Source organism: Leptidea sinapis, chromosome 4 (assembly GCF_905404315.1).
Source record: "Leptidea sinapis chromosome 4, ilLepSina1.1, whole genome shotgun sequence".
Lineage (NCBI taxonomy): Eukaryota > Metazoa > Arthropoda > Insecta > Lepidoptera > Pieridae > Leptidea > Leptidea sinapis.
In genome coordinates, this window is record NC_066268.1 from 14,901,667 (window position 1) to 14,914,722 (window position 13,056).

Here is a 13,056-nt window from a genome sequence, read left to right on the forward strand (position 1 = left end):
AGAAACCTATCTTGGATGACACCGACTCCAAAAACTACAATAATCGAAACTAGAATTAGATTTATTAATTAGATTGTATAAAAATATATATGCAATTATTTTAATACTTCTTAGTGCATATTATATCTATTGTTTTGGAATTGCGTATTTGAAGTCGTTTGTTTTGTTGTTATTTTTTTTTTATTTTTAGTGAATTTAAAGTACACTTACTAAGAATTTGTCTAAATATATGTAGATATACTAAATTTTTCAATGCAGCAATGAACGTAAGCCCTTAGTTGAACAGTTCCTTTACTTTTCCATGGATTCCGTAATCAGAACCTAACCAAACTCTCATCAAACTATCTTTAAAGTATATCCTTTCCAATAAAAAAAGAATCATTGAAATAGGTTAGCACGATATTGAGTTATTCGTAAATTTATCATACACTTTGCTATACGTATGTATAGCAAATTTAAGACTTTTATGGTTTTCTTATGGATGCCATTGTCAGATCTGGACCAAATTACAATGGGACTACACGGAAAGCACCAGCTTTCAAATAAAAAAATAGTTATCAAAATCGGTTCACCCAGTCGAAAGTTTTAAAGTAACAACCATAAAAATAAATACCGATAAATTGAGAACCACCTCCTTTTTTGGAGTCGGTTAAAAATAGTTGTAGATCGTAGAAGAGCGAAAAAAATAAAAAAAAGTATATTTAGGGGGGCTTCTTCGCATATTTGATTGACTGCGACGACCTAGGCCAGGTTAGCAACTGTAGTTAATGTAGAGAGAAAGTTAGAACGATACAAACATTCTGATTAGTTATTCATTTTAAACTATTCTTTCAATTTGATTTCTGAACACATCAGAGGAAAAGAAAACTGTTGTTTTTATTTAATATCGAGCATTTTCATATTTATTCACCTTTTAAACCCTCTCTGGATTTCACAAATAATTCAAGACCAAAATTAGCCAAATCGGTCCAGCCGTTCTTAAGTTTTAGCGAGACTAACGAACAGGAATTAATTTTTATATAATTAGATTATTGTAAGGAAACATAACCTAACATCACAAGAACTGAACTATATAGAAAGAGATACAAAATATAAATAATATAGACAAACACAAGTTTCACAGACACATGAATAACAAAAAGAAAAATACAAAAAGTCACAAACGCAAACATTCACAGAAATAACTAATTTGATTATGCACATTGATGCAAAAGATCAAACAAATTAAATTAACAATTAAATTATTAATAGTTTATATGACGCATGCTTAACAAGGAACAATCAAAATTATTAAATAATTATAGCTTTCACAATAACAACTATTTAAGAATTAAAATATTTAGTGGCGCCATCGAAAACGCAGAAGTAAAAGTTTTGGTCTCACAGGCGGACAGTACGGAGAAGAGGGGAGGGACATTACAGACTATACACAGCGTACAATTAGTAGATGATACGAGACGACGAGACGATCAGGACGATCGGCTGATGGTAATTGATACGTGCTGCCCATTACAATGCAGTGCCGCTCAGGATTCTTGAAAAACTTAAAAATTCTGAGTTGCACTACAATTGCGCTCGTCACCTTGAGATATAAGATGTTAAGTCTCAATTGCCCAGTAATTTCACTAGCTACGGCGCCCTTCAGACCAAAACACGGTATTGTTTACACATTATTATCACGGCAGAAATAGGTGCCGTTGTAGTTCCCATAATCTAGCTGGCAACCTGTACAATGGAGCCTCCCACTGGTGCAGTCGATGCAATATGAATAATATAAATAAACGACTCTACATAGTTTTGCTCATGAGTTGTTTGAGAAGATGGGTTTTTGGTATTTACTACAAAGCCACATTATCTCTGGACCTCACTGGAACATGGAGCATATTTTCTATGAGAGAATTTATTGACGCACGGTTTGTCAGTTCTAGTATGAAACAATTTCATTATAACAACAGGGAGCATATTTTACGAAATATTATTGACTAATTCATAAAAAAACAGTATTTTATTTATTATATACAGAACAACGTCTGTCGGGTCAGCTAGTGTTATATAAAATCATTGTTGGCCAATATTTTTTGTTATTTTATGTAGCTAATAAGTGATGTAAAGTGCTGTAGATTTTATGAAATACAAAACAAATAAATTATCCTAACGATGCACTAGTATCTATCTATTTGACTTTTGATAATTTCAAAAACACTTCTATGTTATTACCAGTATCTATTCGAATATTAATATAAATAATCACAGATAGGTATAATAAATTCTAGTTAAGTCTGTATTTTCCAGATTTCACCAGAGGCTAGAAATATATTTATTACCAATTAACCTCAAGATATTGTATTTTCAGTGTTGCTGTTCATCAAATGACTTGTTCACTGGCGTTGAGCATAATAAATGTATTCAAGGCACGCTATTGGTTTAAAAGGCATTTATTTTCTCAAAATTATTTCTTATATTTTTTTTATTACATTAAAAAGGCCAAGGTAGTCTTCGGAAGCCAATGACGCTGCGAGAGTTTGTGAGTTAAAAAGACGACAACAATTTCTTCTAGTACCTATTATATGGTAAATTGTACTTGTTTTACCACTTTTAAATACAGCTAGTTAAATATTTAAGTAGATTTAAAGTTAATACATTACAGAAACCTATACATAAATTTACAGAAATAAATTGGAAATTAATCGTTTTTATTTAATTGCCATCTAAATTCAAATGGATCAATGTGGGTTACAACAATGATATCATTATAAAATTGCTTCACTTTGACACTTAAACAACAAGGAAAATGTAATAATCTATAATATTTGCTCTGCCTTTCCAAAATCATTAGTTCACTTGATCTGCAGATATGTGAAGACCTATAGTCTATTATCTTTTTAGAATACATCTTCATTTATAAAAGGCACATGAACAAAGTAACTTCCCCTTAATAGAGACATAAAGAAATGTGTTAATGGACAGATTCTTTGTTTAATCTATCTAGCAGATTAAGCTAAAGTGGAATTACTTATTAGTCTAAGTTAATGCTAGATTGTAATGCAAGTGGGGCAACAGTATAATAACTGTTATTATGTTCCCTACCGGGAAAATTGAGGGGAAGAGGCCAAGAGGCCGGAGCCCACGACGCTGGTCTGATCAAATATCCGAGCAGACTAATCAACCCATCAGAATCGCACTCCACCATGCGACAGACCGAAATAGATGGAGGAAAGCTGAAGATGAACTTAAGCGGAGTCACGAGCAATGAGGGAACGACTGTGAAGAAGAAGAAGAAGAATGTCACCGTCGTTCTCCATTCATTCGCATGATGTGCCCTGACCAGCCCAGAACATATTTCTTCATTTCACAAATAAATTTTCAACAGGACTAGACTTAATACGGATCTCTCAAAATTTTAGTCAAAAAGAGAGAATATAATAAATTCATATACAAAAATCACAAAAACTCATCATTTACAACATTTATTCGCGCTTAAGACTTACCATGTTAATAAATAACAAATTAGGCACATTTATATATATTATAATAAGATATTTCCACCCATGTTTTTTTAATGAAATTAAGGAACGAGACGAGCAGGATGTTCAGTTAATGGTATTTTATAAGCCCTACACATTACTATGCAGTGCCGCTTAGAATACTTGAAAAACAAAAAAATTCTGAGCGGCAATACAATAGTGCTCGTTTGCTCAGTAATTTCACACACAGAGCAAAACACAATAATGCTGACACATTACTGCTTCACGGCAGAAATAGGCGCCGTTGTGGTACCCATAATCTAGCCGGCATCCTGTGTAAAGGAGCCTCCCACTGTATTAAGTTATCACGATATAATCTGGAACCATAAGGCGAACTGAAACTTTGGTAGGAATATTCCTTTCGCCAAGTAGAGGTCAGGTAAGAGCGAATTGTACGATTTTCCACTCGCAAGAGTTATTTTATTATGAACATTTGTATCTTACGCATATATGAAGTCAATATTGATATTTGTAAAAAGTTTTCATTAATTGAAATACATAATGTGAGCAGAATACATCAAATTAACTACTAAATAACTCTTGGTATCAATTAACTACACAATGAAATAGAACACCCCATAAATTAAAATCGGAGAACAAAAAACAAATTGGAAGCGTTAAGACAAATACACGAAATCAAATAAATCAAACTATAAATCAAATTCAAAACGCGACCCTTTTCAAGCAAGATGCCCCAAATCTAATTTTAATAGGTTGTTTAGGAATGGTTTTTTGAATCATTGAGAGCAAAATTCAAAGAATGGGAAATTCAAAGGTATACAATGCAAACATATTCTGCAATCTGTTAAAGTCAGCGTTACTGTTCATGTTAAATTAAATTAAAACTATAATAGCTAATATGATGCAACCCCGCCATTTTGAGAGGAGTATTTAGATGGTAACAAATTATGCAAGATTAAAATCACTAAAGATGTGTGAAGTAAAATCCAATTCAATTAAATGAATATGATAATTGGTCAAATTATTCAAACTTTCGTGAGACAAACAGTGGGAGGCACCTTTGCACAGGATGCCGGCTAGATTATGGGTACCACAACGGCGCCTATTTCTGCCGTGAAGCAGTAATGTATTAGGATTACTGTTTCGGTCTAAAGGGAGCCGTAGCTAGTGAAATTACTGGGCAAATGAGACTTAAATTCTTATGTCTCAAAGTGCGCAGTTGTAGTGCCGCTCAGAATTTTTGGGCTTTTCAAGAATCCTGAGTGGCACTGCATTGTAATGTTCAGGACGTATCAATTACCATCAGCTGAACGTCATTATTGAACATTATAAACTTGCATTGTCTAACGGCCGTTTTCAATAACCTATCTTATCTATCTTAGTTTAACTTACTAGAGGTAAACAAATCTATCCTTTTACGCTTACTTACATTTCAATAACCTATTGACAGATACCATTGGACTATAACTATGGATAGATAAGATCTTATTATTAAACGGTGACAGCAATGCATCCGTAAGTTAAACTAAGGATAGATAGGTTATTGAAAACGGCCGTATAACAGCTAGTTTAAGGTGGGACAAATATGATGAAATGTCCTTAATGTTATGGTAAGCCAGCGTCCAGGGATGAATTGGTTTGGTTTGGGCAGAGCAGAGCGTTTGTCTAGTAATTTGAATTTAAAAAAAAAATAGAGGATGACCATTTTCTGCCTTGAAAGTAAAGGAATTTAATTTTTATTTTTATTTCAATCCAGCATAGTAGTAGACTGTTTTGTCGCTATTTTGTTTACTTCTATTTGAAGTACTGTATTCAGAGGTTTTTTGTATGAAAGAGAAGAACACACAATTGTTTACAATATGGGTTTACAGTGTGTATGTACATCATCATCAGCTGGATGCTGGACAAAGGCGTCCCCCAAAGAACTCCACGACAATCGGTCCTGCGCTGAACTCATCCAATGTATTCCGTTGTATGTATGTATATGGTAAAATAAAATATCTATCAAAATATAATATTAAATAATTGACGTATTCCAAACATAGTATTATCTAGTCCCAAATCATGTACAATATTTATTATATTTAATAATACAAAATATATGCTCTAACATACATATATGTATGTAAAAATTCATGACTCGAGCAAAAACATTCATATTCATCTAACAAATGCAAACACATTATTATTAACAACATAAAAAGTTAATTCTATCAAAAAAATTAAGGACTTTAAAAATCTTTTAAAAAATTATCAATTTTTCGAAATTCATCATGTTCCTTCGTGGAAGTTTCAAATCGATGTTTTTGTTTATCAAAGGCACGAAGGACACACGAAGACAAATTACCTTCCATCCATATGCTCCCCATCTGCTTCAGATGACAGGTGACTAATTTTTCCTAAAAGTAAGCCTTTACCATAATCTTTGACATATGAGTAGCTAATCGTGCTACAAACGTTTTCGTATAACATTTTAAAATCGATGTCAAATGAAATATTTGTAAAATTCTTACAAAATTCTACAAGATTTCATGGTTTTCTGTGTTAATGGCTATAGGTAATATTGATCAAGTATATATAGTAGTATAGTCAGTTGGCAAATTTTTGATTATGTTTTTCATTTATTTCCGTATATTTTTATACTAAAGCCCACCAGTCCGACACACCACACAATTTTATTTTAATTTTAAATGCGTAGCTGAAAACTGATATTACACGAAGATCTGCGCCACAGATAAATGGCTGCGTTTCACTAACAGTAATGAATAATTTTAATATAGAAGCGAAACATTTAAAAAAACTCGAAATTTCTTTTAATACTGAATTTATTACCTTAAATTAATTAGCTTAAATGCTCAATGATTCGTAGCAATAGTACAGGCGCGTTTTGACCATGTTAAAGAGAGTTACTATTTGTATGTACCCATACATACATAGGTATTAAAGAGGTGAGGCTTTTTGAGTACGGTGAAGCTGTAATTGAAAAAGTACGTGTGATGTACGAGCTTAAAGAAGAAGGCTTGTAGAAAGAAGGTGGATACAGGAGGAGTGTATATTGAAGGTCATAATGAAAAATATAAATGAATATAAAAGAAATATATTGTCAGCAGTTCAGCCTCATTATAGAATAAACATATCTAGTAGGCACTTACATGGCCGGATTTAAATTATTGTGTACGAAGCCATATAAAATTTTTAGTGTTATCTGTTCATGGGCTCAAACCAAATGTTACTTACTCAAAGGCGTCCAGCGTGCAGTATCCATCAGAGACGCATTAACATGATATATGATGTTCGACTTAAGTGCACTAAACGTAGTTTAATTAAAAATACCATCGGTTATCCAAATATTTCCACATACTGTACTAATACTTTACTCTGCGGTTTTGACCGCCTTTAACGCAGCTATCAAATAGGTTTAAAATGTTTTCCGCTCACGTCTTGAGTAAAGGCAGACTTGCCGAAATAGTAAACCCAAGTTTCTTAACATTTCTACTTAGTACCTCACGCTCCGTAATGAGAGAAGATTAAAATAAAATAGACTCCGCATTTTAAATTCAGCTTTTTCTTTCCTTTGTTCAATCAAACAGCTTTGTCATCAAAGCCAGGAATAGGTGTTCCACCTACATCGATAGTTACTCTTTTCAAACCGTTTCGTGTACGGAACCTTTGCAGAATCACGTTTTCACAGGGACTGCGATTGATAGAGAAATATATTAACAATTAATCGCGTTTTAATGACTTTAGAAGTATTTTGTATAAACATATGTAATGCTCGCTTTAATCTAAGAGAAAACAATTACCTATGTAATATTTAAACATATTTATATATTTATCCATTGGAATAAAAAGATAATGAATATAATTTACGTACACACATACAGTCTGTACCTCAAAGGAGTAGGCAGGTATTACGGACTTGTATTAGCCACTCTTCTGACCTCTCATGCACAATCTCTTGTTCTCTCTCTCTCTCTCAGCTCTCGACCTGGCCTCTTTTAAATACGTCTCCAGCCTGATGTAGGAATTTACGTTAAATTCAACCTTTTCCAACATAACATTAGTTGTATATTTTTTATATGTGTTGTATTTTATGTTGCTATTTAGTCACTAATGTATTAACAATTATTTGTTTGTATATTTATATATTTTTTTTTTATATTTATATTGTTTCTTGTAGAAGAAATACGATGTTGATGTCATACCCTTAATTTATTCCCCTATTTCAATATTTTTTGGTAATTTTATAATGTTTTAATATTAATCTGCTAAACTGTATGTAATGCTCTGTTTATGTCCGTTTTCTTACTTGATCTCGATTTTGTACCTAAACAAACAAAAATATTTTTATTTCGTAGGTAAATTGTATCATGTCTTTTTTTCTTTCAGCTCGTTCGGAAGGCAGATTTCCTTGCTCTTTTCAAAACAGAATAGTATTACAGATTCTAATTTTCAATTTAATTTTACAAATCATTTCAATTACAATATTTGCAAAGTGATGCTACAAAAAATACCATACGTCAATAATGTCCTATAATTGGGGTGTCACCGAAAAAGATATATCTGCGTTAGTTATGGAATTGTATTGGTGCTCACCCTGTTGGAGCAATAAATAAATAATCAAGAAACTAAAGCGTTGGAAGTGGTGAGGTGGCCGCTCCTGGACATCCGCAACCTTGATGTCAAGAGATGTGATGCCGGCCTTTAAGGTTTGCGTACGCTCTATGCTTGAAGGTCCCTATGTGTTATCTCTTCGGGAAAGCTGCAGACGGTAATTGATTCCACAAAGCGGCTGTGCGTTTAGGCAAGAAGTTTCTTGCCAAACACTCGGCTGTAAAAAGCCAGACGTCTGCATGTCGACGAATTTCTTAATGTCCGGTGGTGGAATTCAGCTGCTTTGGAAGAGAACCTACATCTCTACGCAATTTGTAACAATCAAAAAATATGTGCAGTCAATCTACTTTCATCCATAGAAGCTTTGTAGACAGGCTTAATCCCTCTTATGTAGTGACAGTGATTTCTTAATCTTTCAAATAAACTCCACTCTTACCACGCAAAACTCTTCTTCCTATCGCATTTATTCTACTTTTGGTCTTCTTCTGCCATAGCCAATGTTACTACCACCTACTTGTACGGTATTATTATTTTGTATACTTCGCATTGTTATTTTCTTCTTTACCTCTTTTACGAGTATGGAATTTCACTATAAATGAATATTGGCAGAAAATTGGTTAACAATTTTTATATTAAATAAATACAAGATCATCACCATATTTTGTTTTCAGCCACAGTGCTAAAATCTAAAACGATTGTTTAGCTTAGTTAAAACTATGTTTTAGGAATTCAGATATGAAATAAAATGAAATGAAATTTTATTTGAAAGAAACATTGTAGTTAAAATATTAACAGAATATTATAAAAAATCCAATGTGTTTCATCAATTGACATGCAAAATATGTTATAGAGTTATTGTCTTAGTACCAACACACTACTGTTATAATGAAACATGTCGGATAAATTCTTCATTAATATTAATAAAATTAAAATTTAAGGATATTATGATATATAAGATGTAAATAATTTTAACAGTTATAAGTAGTAATGCTAGGTAAGTCGTTTATGTAGATTATGAATAGAAGTGGACCCAGTATACTTCCCTCTGGTACTGGACCTTTCGTTTAAGTTCCGATCGAAAAACACCGACCGACGTTACAGGATTGTTTTTATCCATGCATAAACAAGCTTAAGTTATTGATTTTCCTAAATGTGCACTCCGATAATTCTTTTAGCAATAAATTTTAATAGAATTTATTTGTGGTAATAATATTCAAAGGCATACTAAGGATTTACCACGAAATTATTTTTTAAGCGTAAGGGTCACCTGCTGTTAAGTAATTACCGCCGCCCACATTCTCTTCTAACACCAGAGGAATCACAAGAGCGATGCCAACCTTTAAGGAAGATATTAAAATTAAAAGTAACAATGTTGCAGCAGTTTGATAGAATGCTTTTCTAAAGCTTAGTACCAAATTTGTCATTAATAGCAACATAACCAATTACTGACAGGAAAGTCGTGATGTCAAATCGCAAGATCGTGCAACAAAAAGTAGCCGGGGTTCACAAAATAATGTTTGTATTGGCGCCGGCGCATACAAAGGTATACACGCAGCGGGACGCCGGTCTCAATTATACCAATGCTCAAACTTATTCTATTTGTATGGTAATCCTCTCATTACTAAATACAAAAAGGGTGGAACGCACACCGATTTATGAGAGGACGAAAAAGTTGGATTATAATGAAAGGCTCGCTCTTTCGATTGCGTCGTTAGATTTTATTGAATTGCTTAAGTTTAATGAGTGTTGATTAGGGTTGACTTATGTATCTTTATTACAACTCTAGACTTTCTTGTCTTTGGAGTATTGCGGCTGTTAGCGTGCTAATTTTCAAGTGCTAATATTCACTTTGAGAGTCGAGCAAATTAATTATAAAGGTCTTTTTATTATCTGATTTTAAAAATTTTGTAATTTTGATCATTAAAGCTGCTGAATTGGAGTTCGATCACAAAACTCCAATGAATTCATTATTATTTGATATTTGATGATCCCTATAGCCCGTGGTTAGTGACCGTGCCTACTGAGCAAGAGGTCCCGGGTTCGAATTCCGGTAGGTGCAAACGTTAATACGATGAATATGCGAGATAATACTACGGTTATACGATTATAAAATGCGCGTCAAGGATGTTTATTTGTTTATCTACACTCATGCTTTAAATCCTCTATTAAAGATTCTGAAACAATTAGCTTATTACCAACATTAAAACACCCAATGTCGTAATAACCATTCCACCATCCAAACGAGTGTTGCAGTGTTGTACTGAATTTCATAACAACACTCCTTGGTTTTTTTTTCGATCCCTTCATGCGCAAAGAGTATCAACAAAAAGCCACATTCTTATTGCTCGATGCGTGGTATCTGTATGAATTTCAAAAAAAGAACATTTTCGTTTACGCGCGTTCCACACTACCAGAACCTGGCGCGCCGTAAAAAAAAGTAGGTTATGCGAAACCCCGCCATTTTTCTTGAAAAAATTAGCGATTGAAGTTTTGACAGCACACCGCCTGATATAAAGGATTCATATTCTGGGTGTAGATAAAGTCTTGTATGCAACTGTTGATAATTAGGTACTCATGTGACACCCACATTCGTGTTTTAATACCTAATTATTACACAACAGTTGCATAAATAACTAATTTATGTATGTTTAAGGAAGTATATTGTATTAAATATATCGTTGTTTCTCACCCATAGTACAGGCTATGCCTAGTTTGGGGCATGATAATTTGTGTAAGAGTGTGTCAATATTATTATTATTATCAATTATTTTATATTCAACTAGTATATGACCCGGCAAACGTTGTTTTGCCATATATATGAAGTATCTCTTTGTATGAATTGTTATATGTAATGAAATGTCATTGACTGAATTATTCGTATTGGCAACAAATTTGTATTTCTCTGTCAAAAAACATAACTTCCGAATAAGGAATTACCCTATTATATATCAAAACCATCTCCAAAACACGCTGCATAATATGGTTTAAGTATTATTTACATTGGTTCAATAGTTTTCTTAGTATAACCGAAGGAAAAACACGGCTCTCCTATCTGGGTATGAGTTGCAAAATGGATTTAAATTGTATACTAATTTTCAGCTAAGAATTTTTATGAGCTATTTCCGACGGCTCTTTTTAATAATACACCATTTATGAGTTTTTTTTTAATGTTAGTTTCCTAATGTAATATCAATACTTTATGTTTTATTATAAAAATTTTGCGTTCTTCACAAAAAAAAAGTGTGTGTGTACTTATGTATGCACGCAAGAAGTTATACTTCTTTGGCCTAATGAAGCAAAAATCATTAAATTGATTTATTCCTCGTGCTATTCTACGTTTTTAGAAAGAACAATTTTGTAATCTTGCAAAGATGGCTTCGACACTTAATTATTAAATAATGAATACGGCTGAATGGGCTTGAACCCTTTGCCTTTTTTTATTTTTATGGAATGGAGGACAAACGAGCGTACGGGTCACCTGGTGTTAAGTGATCACCACCGCCTACATTCACTTGCAACACCAGAGGAATCACAAGAGCGTTGTCGGCCTTTAAGGAAGGTGTACGCGCTTTTTTTGAAGGTACCCACGTCGTATCGTCCCGGAAACACCGTACAAGGAAGCTCATTCTACAGCTTTGTAGTACGTGGAAAAAAGCTCCTTAAAAACCGCACTGTGGAGGACCGCCACACATCCAGATGGTGGGGATGATATCCTAACTTGCCTGTCCTAATAATGGACGACGAAACCAAAAAAAATTAACGATTGACGCAATCATCAGAAAATTTTAGGAACCAACTTCAACCTGTTACTTTTGTGTTACAGTGATGCGCGCGCATCTTAAAATTTCACTCTCATCATTTATTCATAACGCGCTTAAAGAAGTATAACTTAAATAAGTTTATGTCTAAATAGCCCCTGAAATCAAACTGGCTAAGTCATCATTCATTTAATAAGAGAACCCGTTATAGAATCTGTTTATCTACTGTTTGATGAACAGATTGAAGCCAGAACGGCTATTGTAATATTAAATAGATTATGAAAATATACCGCTTTGTAAGTGATACTCGGGCTTAAGATTTTAGAGATCGATATGTAATGGTTATTTACATAATATAACACCAGAATATCATTGAAGTGAAAACTTCTTTGGGTGCGCCAAGCACTTTATTTGAGAGCATTGAATGAGACTGACCTGTGACGCTCAGGTATGTAACGCTCGTCTGGGTAAAGTCGGCTCGAGTCAAATAAGGGAGCGATCACTCAAACAACATTTTGCAGAGTAATAATTTCTTTATATTATTTGTATAATTCTATATATATTAAAATGTTACTCACCAGAATTTACCCCCCGACCGCGCGGCATACTAAGGAGTTAAACGCGTGCTTCACCGAAGAATCGGCTAAACAGTGAACATTTTAGATACATCATACATGTCTCGTCTCTACACAAGCCATCCTCAGGAGTTGTTAACTCGCCGAAAGCTGGAACGATTGTCAAGTACTCTCGCAAATACTGAGGAATCAAGTAGTTGCCGATCCTTATATTGGCCTATTCTTTAGAATTGTTACAGAATAGACTAGCTAGTGAAATTACTGGGCAAATGAGACTTAACATCTTATATCTCAAGGTGACGTGCGTAATTATAGGTCTCATCGAGAATTTTTGTTTTTTTCAAGAATCTTGAGCGGCATTGCGTTATTATGGACAGGGCGTATCAATTATCATCAGCTGAACATACTACTCGTGTCATCCCTTAATATCATATTAAAAAAAATTCAAAAATTTAATTTCTTATTAAGTATGAGTATTTTTTCTACGGAACCATTTTAAATTTAAGTTCCAACTTTTCGGTCATTCCGTATACCAGTTATCCGCAAGTCATTCCAGTTCAATCAGCTCTGAAACAGTCAATGCTTTGTTTCAAAGGACACCGCCAACCGCAGCCCAGAACGCTG